Source organism: Rhinolophus hipposideros (genome assembly GCF_964194185.1).
Source record: "Rhinolophus hipposideros genome assembly, chromosome: 16".
Taxonomy (NCBI): Eukaryota; Metazoa; Chordata; class Mammalia; order Chiroptera; family Rhinolophidae; genus Rhinolophus; species Rhinolophus hipposideros.
The window spans coordinates 20,178,298-20,197,842 of record NC_138062.1 but is presented as its reverse complement, the minus strand read 5'-3'; the positions used below and the strand labels follow the sequence as shown (position 1 = coordinate 20,197,842).

General features: G+C 37.2%; 1 protein-coding gene across 1 annotated transcript in view; it reads left to right on the top strand.

The window, feature by feature from the left end:
• The window catches only part of TTC29 (tetratricopeptide repeat domain 29), a 538,084-nt gene that overhangs the window by 74,313 nt on the left and 444,226 nt on the right, over window positions 1-19,545 (top strand). The window contains exon 2 of the mRNA XM_081077081.1: window positions 11,294-11,383. The gene's annotated coding sequence lies outside the window, so the exon portion shown is untranslated. The remainder of the gene's footprint in view (window positions 1-11,293; window positions 11,384-19,545) is intronic.

The following is a 19,545-nucleotide window of genomic DNA, read 5'->3' as shown; positions in this document are numbered from 1 at the left end:
AGGGCAGGACCTATGACTGTCTTGTTCTCTACTGATTGATGTTTGGCTTAGAAAACTTTTCAACAGATGCCTATTGAATGAAAGAAAGAATTACCTTGGCAAAATCCACTTGGCTGATGATTTTCTGTGTTATTGTTATTTAAATGCCTTAATCTATCCCCTTAAAGCACGAATGTATCCAAAAGGGCCTCTTCAAGCTGCTGCCACAAGGCATCACTTTAATAGCACAAATGACAAATTTATTGGTAGTAAAAGGATTTACATTTTTACAATTACATTTATTTTTTCACCACTTTAAAAAGGCAATATGATAGGCTCACCTCAACTGGCGAGCTCTCCTAGTAATTTAGACTGCAAATCAGTTTACAAAATTTGATTGACAACTTTTAGAGATAATCTCTATTGGACAGTCTATGGACATCAGCATTCTGCTTGTATATTTAAGGAAAGAGAGTCTTAATGAATGAGATAATTCCTCAAAATATATTAGGGTAAAAAGTCTAGGGCTCTTCTTGTATTAGTTGACACCAGATGGTCGAAATTTATAAACTAATCCTAAAAATTGAGAATTGTATCAGAATTGTATTATGGTACCAATAAGAAGCCTCTGAATAATGCTATACTTGAAATAAGTTTCACTGATACATTTGAGTACAAAATGGAAGTCAACTCTGGTAGATCCATAATGCAGAAAGATAGTTCCTTTGATATTTTATAAAGGTCTATTACTAAGGTTATTATGTCCTTCACAATGAGAGAGATCACACACTTTACATGGCAAAAACCATTCATTTATTCAACAGATATTTACTGAATGCCAACTATGTTCTAGGTACTTCTCTGGGCATATTCGATACAGCAAAAACAAAGTATATCTTAGTATGCTCTTTTCAAGAACAAATTTTGCCATGGCAAAGGTCTTTGCAAAAACTCCTAGAGAAGGAAATGGCTGACATCATTGGGAATTAGTGTTGGTCTGGCTACAGGAAATTGACAACAGATTTCCCACGGTGTTTTCTGAAGAATTAGTATCTTCTAGAGAGGAGCAGTGTCATGTATTTTATCTAGATCCAGCTGTTACAGCAGTTTATCTGAAGGCTAGAGATGTTCTTTTTCTCGAAGGAAATTGCCATAGTATTGAACTTAGCTAATTGAATTCACAACTCACTCAACCACAGGGGTGCCCTCTGGTAGAGCTGACCCCTCTTTCTTCACTCTAGGATCAGGGGAGACTCAACCAGACACAGTTAGTTGTTGCTGAAGACCTGAGAAATCATGTACAGAGAAGTCAGAAGCTATAGGCAGTTCTAGAAATTAAGAACAAAACCACTTTTAATCCAGATTTGAAAAGATAAAATATGAGTACGTTAAAAATTTCTAAGACAACATGGAAGAGATGTGCAATCTAGAGCAGTGGTTCTAAAGCTTGGGTGGGCATCTGAATCACCTGTGAAACTAAAATGAGAGATGCTTCAACTTAACTGCAGCAGCTCCAATAAGTTCTGAAGTTTTGAGAACTATTCATCCAGATGTTAAAATCCATTTGGTGATATACTCCCCACCATACTTTCTCAAGGATTTCTAGAGTCATTGGGTGGGATAGCAACTTTCTATGGTACCTGAAGTGGACTCCTTTTATTTCTGAGACATTGTATAACAAATAAAAACAAAAATCATCACAAACATTGCAACATTGTAAATTCTTGCTGGTTAGTAGATTATGTTAACTAAGGAGTCTGTATCTGACCACAGGTACTGTGGCTCAAATCTTAAGTGTTTCTTTGATTAATTGGGGGACACTAAAATATTCTCATTTGTTGTTATCCAAATACTACAAAGGTCTCAGTTTGGACCCTTGCACCATTGACTATGGAACGAGGGACCTTTAAGCCTTAAAAGAGTTTTTATTTAAAATGTATACCATAACATATGGAATCAAGCAAATTAATGAACAGTGCAGAGATGTGAACTAAGTTAATGGGGCTGTTACTGCTAGTGGAGAAAGCCAATGGTTTGGATGACTGAAATCCAAAAAGAGTCTTGTGAGTTTTGTTGCCTTTGAATGTTACTCAATTTAATGTATTGCTTAACTAAAAAATAAATACCTTTAAAAATGCCAGTTATATAAATCCTTGATTAGCGATTTGAAAAGATTTCTTTCTGAAAAATGGTAGGAACATTTTTTTCTTTTATGCCTTCTCCCAAAATCCTGAACTTGGTGTATATAAACTGTATGTTTTGCAGCACATCATTCTCTTGCTAAAATTCTTTGAGTTTCTTTGCAAAAAGCAGTGGAAATATACCAGAATAAATCATAAATCATTGCTGCAGTTGACTCCAACAAACTGGAATTGCACAACGAAATGAACATACAATTAAAAAGAAATTGGCAGGACTAATTATTGTTTTAAGTGTAGTTCAGCCCCAAGAAAAATTGAAAAATGGGTTATGAGTTGAGTTGTGTATGGTCTAATACAATGAGGCTTTGAAGTACTAACAGAATTTAGAAACTCTCACAATCCTTGTCTAAAGCAAAAATCGTCTCTCTCATTTTTAGTGTTTTCTTGAATTAGAAGTTAATGTTTCTTGAATTAGAAGCTCATGTTTACCAAGCTGCTATAAATCACTTTTTTTCCTTTCTTTTATAGTGCTTGACAGTATGATACCTTAAAGTGGGTGTTGCTTATCTTGGGAGTGGTGATGAATGTTGAATGAATATGGAAAGGAATTATAGCTATTTAACAACTGTTTGCAAAGGTTCCAGATTTCTTGGGAGGGAGCCGGAAGTATTAATTTAAAAATGGTCCCCAAAGCCAAAAAGAAGAAGGAAGAAAAAAGCATTTTATTTCTTAATCTGTTTGGATTACTTCTCAGGAGATGAGTAATGAATAAAATTCAGGGTTAGTATACAAGAAGGACTCTTAAGAGATGGTCTAGACTCTAGGCCATTATTTTTTCTTTCACAGAACTCCTAAAATGTTTTAAAGACAAAATTCTTTGCCAGTTTTTAAACACTTTGAAGGATAGGAAATTAAGAAACTCTCTGAATAATCAGCCCAGTGTCTAATAAACTTCATCATCAAAATTGTTTTCTTTGAAAGATTTTCTTAACTTCTCTGATTGCAATTTGTGTTTTCTTAGGACTTATAGACTCAATCATTTTATATCTTGGATTTACATAATTTATTTTTCTGCCTGTTTTTTAAAAAAGTGGTCAAAGTTATTTTTAAGTCTAAAATTCTTTGCAAAATCACTACCCTTTCTCTTAAAACTTCAAGTTGTATGTTAATTTAGCCATGGTATTTCTCTACATCTTCAACAGAGATATCACTTTCCATTATTATGAACCCATTTTAAACTACTACTGGGAAAAGTTTCCTAGTAAAATTGTTTTAGGTCTTCTATATATCTTTCAGGGTAGTTATGAAAAGTGTAAACGTGGAATTCAGCTCAGATGGCCCTGTAAAGGAAGGGTGAATCCTTTGTGTGTCTCAACTCCAGCGCTACGTAAAGGAAGGAAAATAGTTGTACAAGAGAAATTTGTTTATGCAACTCCTGTCAATAATATAAATGAATATTGTAGACCCTGGTGAGCAATTACAAAAATGTTGTTACTGATATCCTGGGATTGACAACCAACTACATTTCCTTTTCCTTACCACTCCCATGCTGCAGGGCAGCGCTCACTCACCTTACTGCATTTCAGCACTTGACACAGCAGAATTTGTCACCCGCCACTTGGCCCTTTACCTCCTGCTACTTTGGAGACCATTGTCTGCTGTTGTACAAAATTAGATTTTTCTTGATGAGCAGTTTTTTTGCCTGGAAGTAGGCTAGGAAGGACTTCGAACAACATGTGTTTATTCTAACTTTCTTGCTGGGAGGCCCATTTTCCTTGACTGCTATGTCTCTATTGAGACAGAAAACAAGCTTGTTCCTTGTCACCCTTATCTGCGTTTATGCCAGAGTTGCCTGATAGGAGACCCGTGGCCACTGCTCCTCTTCTTTCCTTTTCAATCTGCAAGTATTGACGTTTCCTTCCCTTGATGAAAGCTTTCCATACTTGACACACAGATATTAAAATTGTTTAAGAAACTTACTACTTAAAATAATCATTATCCCTATGGGGTAATGGTTCTATAAATTTTGGCATATACATTGAATAGTTGAATAGTAAGCACCTAATAAAAAGAGAGAGTTTGTAATCACTCAAAGAAATGCTTAACCTGTCAAGTGATAAATGTAGATTGCAAAATTGTACACATTATAACCAGAGCTAAGTAAAAAAAGAGCTCCGCTTTTTTTTTGTAAAAATCTTATGCCTAGGAAAAGTGAGAGAAAAGTTAGTTAATTATGATTGACGAGGAGTGGTAAAGTCATTGGTAATTCCTTTTATTCTACTTTAATTGTTTTTAAATTTTCTGTAATAGGTGTGTTATTACTCCAATAGTATAAATAAAAATTCAATACTTTTCCTTTAAATAAAGCAAACTAATCATTATCAGATTCCCTTCGGCTTTTCCATAAGTTGAAAGAACAATTACTTATACTATGATATTGGTGGATGGGAGAAATAGAGGAAAAGCAAAGTATCTAAATAAAAGTAATGCAGTTCACTTAATTTTGTAAGAAATGTACAAACTAATACATATTTAATGAATAACTAAGTAACTGAAATGATTTAGTAGAAATCTAGTTGTGACTTCTTACTTTAAGTAATTTCACTTTCCAATCCTGGCTCTAACAGAAGGTACAGTTTTAAATAAAGCGCTTTCTTAATGTACAGAACAGTTGTTGAAGACTTGTGATCACTAAATGTTAAGCTAGGATAAACTCTTCAGTTCAGAGATGTAGAAATGGAGACTCGGAGAGCAGAATGACTCGCCACTGTGAGTGACAGCACTGAGTCTAGAATGAACCACTCCAGAATGTCCTTAGGGGCCCTTCCCACCCCATCTTTATGTTTCCCCAAAGCCAAATTCAATTCAAAGTTGTCTCTGATCTGGAACAGTTTTAGTTTGCATTACTTGTTTCATCTGACATATAAAGTATAAGAGCCAAAGACTATGAGAAGAAAAGTTTTCCTTACATCTGCTCTGCCAAAACTAACATGCTTTGGCAATTGAACTACCAAAGCAATTAAGAAGTCTTCAGTACTGGGGCAAAACCCTCTTTCTAACATGAATCACTGGAACAGTGTGCTTACAGACAATGACCACTCGCTGTTTGCACTCGGGAATGGGAAGTGAACTTGGGAAAGGGTATTTTCAAAAATGCAAATACACACACACACACACAGATCTAATAAAGAGACCTTGTGGGAAACAGCTCTCCACGCAGCCTCTGTTGCTGCTTCTCCCCCTGAGAGCTAAGGAAGGGGTAAGCATGCATTCATGCATCCATTTTTGTTTGCATTGCAACAGTGCTTTAGGAGCTGCTCTGTTTATGACGACTTCAAAAAAAACAAATTCCTCACCACAGAACAATTATTTTGGTCAGTTGGAAAGAAGTTTGCATTTTCTGTCTCTTTAGAAGATGGAGAATAAGAAGAGTATTTATTGAGGGAAATGTGACATGCCTCACATTGCTCTGTGTTTGGCTGTTTCTTGGTAGACCATTCAGCCTGTGGACTTGTGCGATTGAATGATGTCAAGACTATGTCAGTGGTTGTAAAGGTATATATTTCTATGTCACCATCTTAATGCTCTCTGCATTTCCGGCCTCATGGAAGCTTTGAAAATTACAATACAGTGGAGTATTTTTTTTCTATATCACCTTTGAAAACATGTGAAAACCCACAAACTTACAAAAGTGCTCTCCAGATATGTTGTATCATGTGTTTCTTATAATAACGCCTTTGGGAGTATGTATTATTAAAGATGAAGGAAAACTAAATTGCAAATGAAAATTGGCAGCACAGAATGATCTCTCCATGGCCTCTGATCTCAAATTCCATGTCCTTTCCCCCTGTCTCTAATGATTTATGACCCCTCTGCCATAGGGGCCCCATTCCATTGGGATAAAAAGTCACTGACACTTTTACATTTTGACTCTTCTGGATTTGTACTTTGTTGCTTGTGAGAGTCTCCATAATCTGCATCTCTCTCAGTGAGGGAAGGAGGAGTAGAGTGATAATAACTTTAGAAATTTCTCCTGCTAGTGTTTTTGGAAAATTCAGTTTGTTTTGCTATGTTTAAACCCTGGAAATAATTATTAAATGGTGGTTGACTTCAAATAACAGTTTTTGTTAGAAATATCTATTTGTTGTGATTCAATTCATTTTTTTTTAAAGTGCATGTGTGAGCACAGACTTAATAATACATAATAGTGATAGTTTTAACTCAGGTTTTCTATTTGCCTACTTAGGTAATTTGTTGGCCATCAGAAAGGAGACTATTAGCACTGAAAGAAAGGTCTGTGCTCATTCATTAATAGTTTTCATAGGACATTCTATGGTTTCTGTTCCTGATAACATGCTTTAGACTGCAATGTGACTCAATAATTATTGGCTGTTTTATTATAATATTCCAGCTCTGTAAAACTGTCACAAATGGAAAAATACAATGCTGTTTGTCCATCTTCTACTATGTTACTCTTCAACATCATTTTTTTTATGCCTTTGCTCATTCAAAAAATATTTGTGCAGAACCTGCTGTGAAACCTAAACACAAAAGAGTGAGTGACTTGCCCAAGATCTCATGGTTAATAAGTGGCACAGTTGAGACTTGAATAACGTCTGCTTACAAAGCCACACAGTTAACTGCTAAGCCATTATAATATATACTGTGCATACATGTGTGCGCAGGTGTGTGTGTGTGTGTGTGTGTGTGTGTGTATGAGAGAGAGAGAGAGAGAGAGAGAGAGAGAGAGAGAGAGAGAGAGAGAGAGAGAAGAGAGAGAGAGATTAAAAGAACACATAATTCATGGTCTTCCCTCTCCCATTCCTTTCAAGGAACGACACATTGGGAGTCATGCAGGCTTCTGCATGAGCTCAGTGTTGCCTAGAGATAGATCTTCATTATTCACAAATGTTAAGAAAATGTGGCTTGGTAGCATTTCAGTGGGAGAACAGAGATGTGTATATGAGTTAGTGAGAATAATCCTTCTTTCTGGAAAATGAGACATTTTCTTAGGGATCTTTATTTTCTGAGTTTGGACAAATATTTTAACCTTTAGTATTTCAAAAGCTTAATGAATACAATGATTAAAGATGACTTCTCTTATGCTTGAAAAATATTGGAAACTAATTTCAACCACAGAGAGCTTTTTCTCCTCTCCAAAGATCTTAGTGCTAAGTGTCATGGAAAGGGGATGATCTGAAACGTGAGCATACTTTGCATTATGACCCTACAACTGGTCAATTCGGGACAAAAGCAGGAAGCTTGCACCTAAACCATGCAATCCTTAGTGCAATTCACAGATTGGATTGCTAACCAGACTGATGGTGAACAGTCTGTGACCAGATAGATGTGAAAACTGAGAGTGTTTAGAAATTTTTGCATAACTGAAAGAAACTTGACAGTGTAATTTTTGTCTGTTGAATCTAAAGATAAAAACTGACATTTGTGTTTTTTTTTTTGTCTTCTGTGTTTTTCCCCTCCAGATTTATTGAGGTATAATTGACAACTAAAATTATATATGTTTAAAGTATACAGCATGATAATTTGACATATGTTCACATTGTGAAAGATTACCATAATTGGGTTAATTTAACACATCCATTACCTCATGCAGTATTTTGTTGTAGTGAAAATGCCTGAGATCTACTCTCTTACCAAATTTCAAGTGTATAGTGTAGTATTATTAACTTTGCCGTGCTGCACATTCGATTCCCCACAACTTACTTATATTGTAACTGAAGCCTTGTACACTTTGACTAGTATCTCCCATGTCCCCCACTTCCTATCCCCTGGTAACTCTATTCCGTTTCTATGAGTTGGACTTTTTTCCCCCAAAGAGTCCATCTACAAATGACATCATACAGTGTTTGCCTTTCCACAAATGTCTGGCTTCTTTCACTTAGCATAATGTCCTCTATGTTCATCGATGGTGTTCAAATGACAGGATTTCCTTCTTTTCTCATGGCTGAACAATATTCCATTGTGTATACATACCACATCTTCTTTACTCATTTACTCATCAACAGACACAGGTTGTTTCCATATCTTGGTTATTGTGGATTGTGAACATGGGTGTTCTTATTTTCTTTTTCTGGTAATTCATCTCTATTTTATTTTACAAAATTTATGCCTATTTTGGATTGAACATTTTTAAAAAATCAAATTGGTCTACCACAGATAGGTTGAGAACACTCATATGTTATGCCCTCTCAAGTCAACTTTGTTATTAAGTTGAAAAAAATATTTTTAAAACACATTGAGTATAAAATACAGTTAAAACATGTCAATTATAGTATTACATATTTTTCAACTCTCGCTCAAGAAGGTGACTAGGATCCAAAGGGTTCTGGAGATTTACAATTGCACAGAGGAAATATTTATTTAATTCCACGTAGGAAATTTGGCTATTTGGAATAGTGCAAACCCTACTAACTAATAGTTGAATATCTTCACAAAGATACCATGAGGATATCATTCTTCAGTGTATCACACAAGGAATTACAGTATAGCCATTCATTCATTCATTCATTCATTCATGCATGCATGCATGCATTCAATGGCTATTGAGCACTTAGTAAATTCTCAGGGCCATTCCCTGCGTATTAGGATATGCCTCATGAATAATATAAGGGGTTGTCTGTATACATACAAACATTCTTAGAGATTATTGAAATCCAAGCCCTTTGAGTTCTTTGAGTAATCCTTGGAGAACTCAGGCTCACTGAGCCTGAGCTGACTGTTCTTAGCTGACTGGACATTAAAGCTGCCTTACTGATTTTCCTGGCCCCATTATCTGTCACCTCACTTATGTCAGCTCTTACTTTTGGGATGGATCCAGAAGATAGCAAGTGAGAGAAGACAATGGGATCCCAGAAGAGTGCAAAAGCTAAAGCTGGGACATCGTTGCAGAGGCAGTCTCTAGCACAAAACTAATTGGCTGTGGCAGGTAGGCGAGTAGGGGTGGTAGGCATGGGGACCCTGAGGACACAGTGACTTACATGAACATCAATGTCATTTTAGCATAAAATTAGCAACATATGTGTAACATAGAAAGCAAATAATCAAAACCTTAATTCTGAATCAGCCAGTTGCTTCTCTGTCTGGAGGAAGAAAGCAAGACTAGGGACAGTGGAAATGTGATGGCTGTGTGCGATGTCAGAGGGATAGTGGATGGGGGGAGGGCGGTTGACACTGTGTGAGGGATATAAATGATAAATGTCTAGCTAGTACATTGTTTTGTGCACCTGAAACTAATAAAAATAAATTAATGAATTTAAAAAAAAAGACTAGAGTGAAATTCCTGCTAGTGTCCCGTTTGGTAAAGTGTAACCAACCTCTGACATTTCACTAAGGAGCTTTGGGGAGTTGCAAAGACATAGAATGCCTTTAGAAAATATTACATTTTTTTCGCTTCCTTTTATTTTATGTATCTTAATTTATCATTAATAAGAATGTTATTGTAAAAGAGAAAGTTTCCATCTTAGATGTCATTCATGATGCCAAGTTGTAAAGTACTGTCGTGCTGATGGATGTCCAGATAGCTTTGAATAGGGGAGGCCTCATCATTCAATCTCCATCAGCAATTAGACTGGATTTATAAACAAGAACATATATTGAGGCTGAGATATTGACTGGAACAGCTAGGTACTGCTTTAGCAAGGTTTACAGAGTCCTGAGTTCTCTCCACGTGGTGTGTATGAGAGAAGCTGGGTAGGTCAAGAGAAAATAAGCAGACGTCGACGGGAGACTTGTAAAATAAATAGCAACATCTGGCAAATGACTTCCTCCCATGTACATAGGAAGGACTCTTATTCAGGGCAGTGAATGAGAAATGTTTTCCTTGGCAGCATGTTAGCTTAATGTCCATCAGATCTGGGAATGAGGTTCCCTGAGGTTTATAATATTTCTCTTGCTGATGGTGTGGACTCTAAGGCTTGGTGCTCAAAACAGCAACCAGCCATTTGGCCATTCTTAAGAATCATTAGGTTTACTTTGAAGTATTTTCAAAAGCTATTTAAACATTAAAGACCTTGTAATTCTTCATTATCTGAACTTTTGTTTATCTTCTTAGTGAAGTATATTATTTATGTTGGAGACGTCTAGTACTGCATTTCTCTTTGCTCAGTAACAAAAAGAATATTAAATCCTAATAATTCAGTATATCACTTCAGACAGACCAATATGGTAGAAACTCTCTGTAATTTCTTGATGTATAACTATTCTCATTAAAGAATGAATAAGAAACTTAATCTGCAATAACTTATGTTGTTCTAGATCTCATCCCTTGCTTTATAAAGGATTCTTTCAGGCCTTTACTTACCAAAACAGACATATTTCTATTGTTTTCACAGATTCACAAAAGAAAAACGTGCTTATTATATTTTAATAAGATAAAACTTTCATCCATGTTCATCCAGACTTCCTGGAGTCTTTCAACCAGGCCACACCAAGTGACAATTTTTTGACTTTGTATAACTCAGAAATGAAGTATTAAAAAGTTATTTTCATATGCTATTCATTATTTTTATGTTAATATAAAGATAGCAAAACTTTCCAATTTTACTGTGGGAGTTTTTTACAGTTGATCCTTGAACAAAGAGGAGGTTGGGGGCTCCAGCTCCTCTCACCCAATGAAAAATCTGCATATAAGTTTTGATTCTACATTTGGCCTTTTGCACCTGAGGACTCAACCAACCACAGATCTAAAACAGTATTTTCCACACTCAGTTGGGAATCTGTGGTTGGGAATGCAAAAATACTATTTTCCGTTACAGTTGGTTGAATCTGTGAGTGTAAAACCGCAGATAGGAAGAGCCAACTATATTTATTGAAAAAATCCAAATATAAGTGGACCTGTATAGTTCAAACCACTGTAATTTATTGCTTCTCAGTGCAATAGGGATTGAGAGGTGCATTCTTTGTTATGGGGGTGAGAACGGGATAATAGCACATTCCTCTGGAGGGGTAAGTGGGATATAATATCGACTCAATTTCCCATCTCACAACTTTTCCCATTTCTCAGCCATTGCCATTTATGAAAAACAGAAGGAAGCAAAGTGCTTTACAGGTCAAATAATCCTATTTTGTGTTATGGGAAATGCAAGTGCACCAGTTTCAGGATTTTATAACATTATTATTATTATTATTATTATTATTATTATTTTTATTTTTAGGTGCCTGCCATTCACATAGTGAAACCATCTGCTTTTCTAAAGCCACATACTTCTTGACGCAGGATTGTCAGAAAGGCTCACGGACTTCAGGTAGGGATCTGTGTTCATGACCTATAAAGGAGAGAAAAATCCTAGGACTTCCAAACGGGGAAGTCATCTGAGCAGCATTTAAATGCATACCAGGCCTATCAGGCATTAAGCCACCTGTGGAAGATTGCTCAGCAATCTTATGTGAGTGAGGAAAACTGTCACACATCCACTTAAATTAGCCACCTCTACCTCATGTTTTAGAACAACACAGAGGAAAGACTACACTGTACCTTTATGAAGAGATTACAGTGGAATTTCGAAGAGGGACAGGCTCTCTCTACCTGGTGACACTTGACACAAGGAGTAACTTTTGAGTTCGTGATTAGGGTGGTGGTGGAGGGAATCAGAAGAGCATTCTATGAAGAGGTCACCATGCTCAACAGTAGCTCCTTTTTGGAATGATGAGAGGCCCAGCTCCTGACTGTCTCTGTCCAGAGCTCCAGACCTACGTGATCACCTGGCCCTTGCAGGTGCCTCCTTAGGTACGTGTATGGGTCATGGCCCTTGAGAACAGAAAGCAACTCAAGGAAATGTATTCTAGAGACCAAGGGCTTGCTAATTACCTGAAGGGGTAATTAGCATAAGAAGGCAGGGAGACCAGGCTTTGGTTTGTGGTCTGGCTGGGCCTTCATGCCCTGTCTCTGCTCCTCGTTTGCATTCGTGGATTCACTTTCTCTGCATTGCTGTGAATGTGGCTTTTGGTTCATGGCTTCCCCATGGTGCATATGTTTATGTGTCGTTGCAGCTACATGAAGAGATCCAGTCAATTCTGCCTTGGTTTTTATCCCTCCGAACAAAGGCTAGCAGAATCAAAATAATCTATGCCATTGTCTTGACCACTAACCTATTGCATTGAACACAGTAATTAGTGAAAAATATGACCATAGGATATGTGTGGGGGACATCAAAAAAGAAGCGGCAGGAGGAAATTTCATTTTATCTAAAAGATCAGCATGCACTCAGGCAGTGGTTTCATTCTTGCCTAATGAAAATGGGTGAGCAGCCTGGGGATGTCGCTTCCTCTTCTAGGAAGGTTAACTGCAGAGAAGGCCGAAAGACCAGACAGACTGGAACTGGGCACACACTCGGGGGGGCAGGATTAGCAAAGGCAAGATAGATTCCTAGTTCTAGAAGATCTAAATTCTGGGTCACTGACTGAGCCACAGGTAGAAAGGAGCAAGACAGACCACTAGGCAAAAGGGAGGTTGTGGAAAATGAGGGCTTAGTGTTAGGAAATGACAGTTAAAAGTGAACCAAAATATGGGTTTTAAGGACTGATGGGTCTGAGACCTGGAAACAAAACTCAATTCACAAACTCACATGAGAAAAGGGCTTGGGAACTGGGGTGAGTGGGCTGGGGGTGAGGGAGGATTTGAGGCGTGTCCTATAAATAGGTAGTGGAGGCTTCTGACTCTATTCACAATACAGGACCTTCGGTAAGATGAGAAAAATGTCTGAGATTTTTGCATGAAAGTCAGGGGGAGGGCAGCTCTGGGGAAGGAAGTGTAAATATTACAAGCAGATGGTGTATTAGGCCAGTGCTTCTCACATTATAATATGTATCCAAATGGCCTTGTTCAAATGCAGGCTGTTACTCAGTAAATCTGGTGTGAGGGCTGAGATTCTGCTTTTCTAACAAACTCTTAGCTGATGCCAATGTTATTGGTCCCAGACAACGACTTTTTCAAGGGATTAGAGAACACATTTGTTTTATTTGGGGGGCGGGGCAGGGAATACACTTTTGGTGTTGACTGATGAAAGCAGGTATAAACATAATTATATTGACATTTATTAGACGTACTATGTGCCAGAGACGCTTTATATTCATCACATATAAAACCTCATATAGTCCTCCTAACGACCCGTTGAGGCAGGTACTCTTATTATTCTTTTTTTCAGGTGAGTACACTGAGGCACTTGCTGGTAGAGACAGAGCCAGGATTTGAACCAGGCAGGGCTGACCAGAGCTGACAAGATGAGCTATTTATGAGAAGTGTGGAGGTTTAGCTTCAAGAGTCTATATGAGGAGAATGAGCACTGGGAGTAGTGACCAGAGATCTTACATCTCTTGGTAGGTCCTTCAGAAATCTTTGAATAAAGGAATACAGTATTTCATTGTTCCAAAAATCCTATGGAGTGTATAGGGATAATCTCTTAGATGGGGATTTGCAATTTCTCCCACTTTTTATTTACTTCTATTTTCATAGACATGTGGACATAAGAGTAGTTCGAATTTAAATTAGTAGCTGTAACTACTCATGCACTAGTACATGCAGCCATTTGCTTATCAATTGCCCCCTATCTTGCTCAATGTTGGAAGCAGGAAGGTGGTACACTCCCCAGTTATCCTATGCCCTACCGTATCACACTTGGATATTCTTATCTCTTATTTGGCCACTCTTAGTGGTCGTTTGTGGGTGAACGCTCTGATACTTGTACAATTTTCCATAGCCTTCTTGAAGAGCGTGAGGCACTCAGAAGGACTCTTGAAATAAAAATCATACTGATGGCAGTTGGAACATAACATCTTTATCTATATCAAGTTAGTAAGCTAGTGATATTCTTTTGGCAAATTAATCCCACTCTTTTCAGTTCAACTTTCACTAGGTCTCTTCCTAAGGCAATCTACAAAGACAGCAAGGAATAGAAAGATTTTCTCTCATGAAAAAAAAAAAAGAATTAAGTATTTTCTCTTCTTTAAGATATTCACCCATCTAGAAAGGTGGTGTTGCCTAAGGCAGGGGATTCAAGTAGGGATTGAAACTCAGGACAGTGAGCAAGGCCATGCTTTAATTCATAAAGCATTTTAATTCATATGAAATGTCTTATTGTTGGTCTTACACCTAAAGGTAATAGAACTTGGAGGGGTTTCAAAGCTCATAGTTCATTATTATATACAGTGGTACCTCGGTTTTCGAACGTAATTCATTCCTGAAGACTGTTCAAGTTTTGAAATGTTCGAAAACCGAGGTGTGGTTCCCCATAGAAAGTAATGCAAAATGGATTAATCCATTCCACACCTTTAAAATCAACCCCTAAAACTGCAAATTTAGCATGAATTTTATTATCTAATGATACCATAGATCCATTAAATTTACAGCATTCGTAAACCGAAATGTTCATCAACGGAGATGTTCGAAAACTGAGGTACCACTGTAATCTGGTCTCAGGTCTCTACTAGAAAACAGTTCATAGATGAAAAGAATAGTGGCCCAAGGATTGCTGAATAATAAAGCTATTGATGCCAGTATTAAGTTTTAGATCCATCATTGGTTTCTACACTTGATCTTAGCCAAAAGGCCGAGAAGCGATCATTGGTTTCTAAAACCAAATTCTGGAAGGAGTAAGTCATGTGAAAGATAAAAATTAGACAGACAATTCTCCTTTGGAAAGTACCCTCTGCACTCAGTTTGATTACTTTCTGTCTGGAGCAGTATATCAAATGCCTCTGTAGGTTGTTTTCATGAATGGTAACTTCAGTGGTTGGACATTTTTAATGTAATAAACACGTTTTAAGGGAAATAAAATATATACTTTTTATCACCAGTGATACTATGTGAAAAGTATGTAATTGTTTTAATATTGATATTAAAGTAATTCTTTGTTTATTTAAAGGATAGCTTGCTATCTTCATTGGACACCATTATCTTCTACTTGTAACAATAGCCTCTTGAATCATTTCCTGCTTTCCACTCTTACTCTCCTGCAATCCATTCTCCATGCAGCAGCCATAGAATTTAAAAAACAAAAAACATACACGAGATCCTAGTTTTGCTTCTCTTAAAACTTTACAACGTTTTCCCTTTGCAAGTATTAGGCTAGTGCAAAAGTCATTGCGGTTTTTGCAATTTTTAACCTTTTAAACCTCAGTTACTTTTCCACCAACCTAATAGAACAAAATCCAAACTCCATGTGTGACGTGACCCCCTGATTAATTGTACGACTTTCCTCATACCACCCCCGCTTTGGTCACGTTATAGCAGCTCTGGACAGCTGACTTGGCCTTGCTGCTGTCTGGGGTCATTGCATTGGCTTCTCACTGCCTGGAATGCCCCTTTCCAAATCTTCACATGTCTTCACCCTAAACACTTTCGCAATTCTCAGCTTGCCAGATTTTAGACCATACCTCAATTTAGTATCAACTAAGTGGTATAATCATTTGGTTGTTTGTTTTGTTGACACAGTGATCCACTTTACAACAAATGTTTAGTGTTTTCAAGGAATCATAAGGAGTTCTAAAACTTTTAAATGCTATTGCTTCTGATAAAACCGTATGCTTAAGATAATGTATATTATGTACTTCTACACCTTAGGAAATAGAATTTATAATAATGAACCACTGCTTGATGATGCAGGATCATTAGTATCTATATAACTGTCATTATGGTCTAATATGAGAACATTCTCTAAGACTGCTGAGGATCCCTGCCCTTTCATTGAACTACCCATGCTGCATTTTGGGTTCTAGGATCTGTTTTTTATAGTTCTATTTAAAAATATCTACTCCTCCCTGGTAAGCTGTCTCAGCTTCTTACCGCTTTCAACGACTCTCCCTAACTCTACTCCTCCTCTCGAGTTTTTTGCTTGTATTTATATTATGTCTTAGAGAAACAGATTACTGAGCCAAATAAAATCATGCCCAAAATAAGGGAAAGTGGCTCTGAGTCACTTTAAAAGTTCAGTTTTACAAATGATGTGCATACAGATCAGTCCAAGGAGTTGCTTATATATATAGTTTGACTTTGGGAGGTATTTTCTAGTATCTTTCAGGTATTTGATTGCATGACTGTCTTATGACTAATATGAAAACTGTGTGAAAGCCATGTGACTGTCACTATTTTCATTCGTTTTAGAGTTCCATGTGAATTTGCTCATCTTGTGGTTTTGATCAAGATAAGCTGGTGGATTTTTAAAATTTAATTTTCCAGCTTTATTAAGATAGGATTGATATATAAATTTGTCTAAGTTTGAGATGTACAATGTGATGATTTGATACACGTAAATATTGTGAAACATTTACAATAATAAGAAAAGTTAACACATCACCTAATTAAAGTTTACCTCACATAATTACCAGGTGTTTATGGTGAGAACGTTAAAGCTCTACCCTCTAACAGCTTTCAAGTGTGCAGTCCAGTTGTGTTAACCAAAGTCACCAGGCTGTGCATTAGGTCCCTGGGACTCACTCATCTTATCATAGAAAGTTTGTGTCCTTTGACCTACATCTCTCCATGTCCCTCACCCCTCAGCCCCTGGCAACCGCCCTTCAACTGTCTGTGTCTATGAGTTCTGTTTTTAGATTCCACCAGTAAGTGAGATCATGCAATATTTGTCTTTCTCTGTATGACTTAGGTCACTTAGTGTATGACTTAGTTCACTTAGTGCAATGCACTTAGAATCACTTTTTTTGGATGAACCTTTGAGGTTCATCCATGGTGTTGCAGATGGCAAATGTTGCAAATTTCCTTTTATCTCACAGCTAAATAATATTCCATCATTCCATATATATATACACACACACACACATATATATACATATATACCTTTTTTTAAAAGTGGTAATATATCAGAGTTCATAGAAAAGTAATGTACACTTAATGTCAAATGGTATAGAAGAACTACAAAAATTTTGTGGATAACAAAGGAAAAAATAGCTCTTTAAAAGAGTTCATTTTAAATTCCCTTAAATATAAGTCAGCAGGCTTACATGTTCACTCGTAGGTTTAAATTCTTCATTAAAGGTCCATCAGTCACAGGTGAGACAATACCTCAATGCTTATTTCAGACTCCCTGAAAGATTATACCCTCCAAAACAATTCCGTGACAAGCTATAAACACAAAATGACAGTTTTGGGTGGGGGTTAAGAATACTTAAAAAAAAAAAAAAAAAAAAGGAGAACTAAAGAAGGAAATAAATACAGCTACATTGATCAACTCTCAAATAGTCTGTGAAATACGATACTTCAGTCAAAAAAACCATCTAATTCCTTTCTTTTTGCGAAGGTAAATTATTCTTGGAAACTTTTCTGAAGAGTGTTTCTTTAAAGATCTGTTCCCATTTCTTTCTTTTTGCACTTACTTAAGGTAAGGAGGGGTACATGGAGAGAAAACAGAGATGAAGTGTTGGATGAATCTCAGCTTCACCTTGTTATATCCAAGGTGGAGACCAGCTAGTCTCCATTGCACTTCTGCTGTCAGGTCCTGGAGGCATTTCTCTGACTGGTTATCATCCTATAACAGCTGCTTTCTTGCCAGGTCATTAAGAGCCCCTGCAAGCCTCTGTGACAAGCTCTGCTCCAAGAACTCAAGATGAATACTTTAGGGAGAGTTTGGGAATTCCTTGTTATCAAATTGATCTGTGAGAGTTTTTCTTTTTCTACTGGTGTCAGGAATACACGGTTGCTACAGAGTCAGTCAAGGTACCATAAACACATGTGTCGATATACATCTTAAATCCATTCTCCCTAGCCCTTCCCTCATCTGTCTTATTTACCTAAATAGTTAATTATCTCTCTCTGAGATAGGTTTGTGCTAAAGAAAAAGAAGACAAGTCAGTGTTAGAGGGGGGCTAATGCTGTAGTTTGAAGTAATATTTCAACTTGATTTGGATAAAATTGGTGTTACCCTAAGGTGATTTTTCTATCAAATCTCCAGAAACCTGCCTAATTGACGAGAGTTGTCTTAAAATCACATAGTTTCCTTTCCCACACCTCACTTTGACTAGTAGAGAGAGCCCTGGTAAGACAGAATCTTTGCGGAAGCCATTTAAATTTTCTGGGCTTTGGTAACTCGACCTATCAGTTAAAAATTTGGATGAGGTGATTCCAGCTATCCGGGCTTTGTAAATCAATATCAGATGTGCTATAAGCACCACACTTCCATTCATTATTAGATTTTTTAACATGACCCGCATGCTGATTTCGCCCATCATTACGTTGCATGTATCAGATGCAATGTAAATAGGGATGATGTCTGAGACACAAGTGTTTGGTGAAGGTCAGATGGTTTCCTAACTGGTGTTCTCTACCTTCTATTAACAGTGATGTTAGCATTTATGATGAAAGAGAGGAGTGGGAGGGCTATCAACGGGACAATTGTTTCAAGTTGAATGATGTTATATTAAAATTATAATGATTATTAGGAGAATCATCTCCATGCAGTCAATGACTATTTGATTCTGGAATTGTCTTCATTAAAAAAGATTGGCAGGTCAAGGCCAGGATCTAGGTGACTTAGTATCTTGGTGGCTTCTAGCCTAAACTGAGAAGGTGTGGGTCAGTGAAGGGAGCGAGAAGCACGCTTTGTCAACCAAAATGCAAAAGATATTGGAGAAGGTTTGGCGGGAAAGAGAGATTTTTAAAAGTCTAAAGAGAACAGACATTCTTTGTATGGTGAAAAAAAGACAATGAGATAGGAAATAGCCCAAATTAAAAACGGTCACAGGTAAATCATTATGAGTTTGGGGCTGCTCCCACCAATGAGTCAAGAGGAAATATTCCAGTAGAAGGTAATTATTTCAATAGCCTTTTCAGATCCCTTTGATTCTATTAAGTAAATCAGAGAAAGCACATCTATCAATAGTAAGAAGGATGCACTTATTCTACTGTAACAATAGACAGAAGCCTAGTGTGGGAAGGGTGGGGGATGGAGGGTAAATTAGTCATCTTTTGGAGGTGGAGTAACTCCTTAGGCCCTTAGGGTGCCATTCAGTTCATACATTTTTGCACTAATTAACACCCTTGGGTCCAAGTATTAACACAGGCCAAGAGGGGAATGGTTTGCTCCCCAGGCGTCAGGAACATAAGGCCCATTATTATTGTTTATAATAAAATATTGTACTTACCCCACATCTTTGATCAAAGACTTTTTTTTTTCCTTTTCTTTCCAAAACACTATCTTTAATCCTAGCACCATCACTGGGATTCAGTGGCTGAAACACTGTATCATTATCTCTGTTTTGGGGAGGAAGAGACTAGTCCAGGGAAGCAGCAACTTGTTCAGGCCCTGGTGAGTCAGAGGTGGAAAAGGGACAAGAAATCAGGATTCCTGACGTGTCCTTCTTAAGCTAAAAATATCTTGGCTGATGAAAAGATGTGAGGAAGTAACTCCAGAAATTAGTAAATGCTTTCATTCCTCCCACTTGTCTCCTTACCTGCAGTACT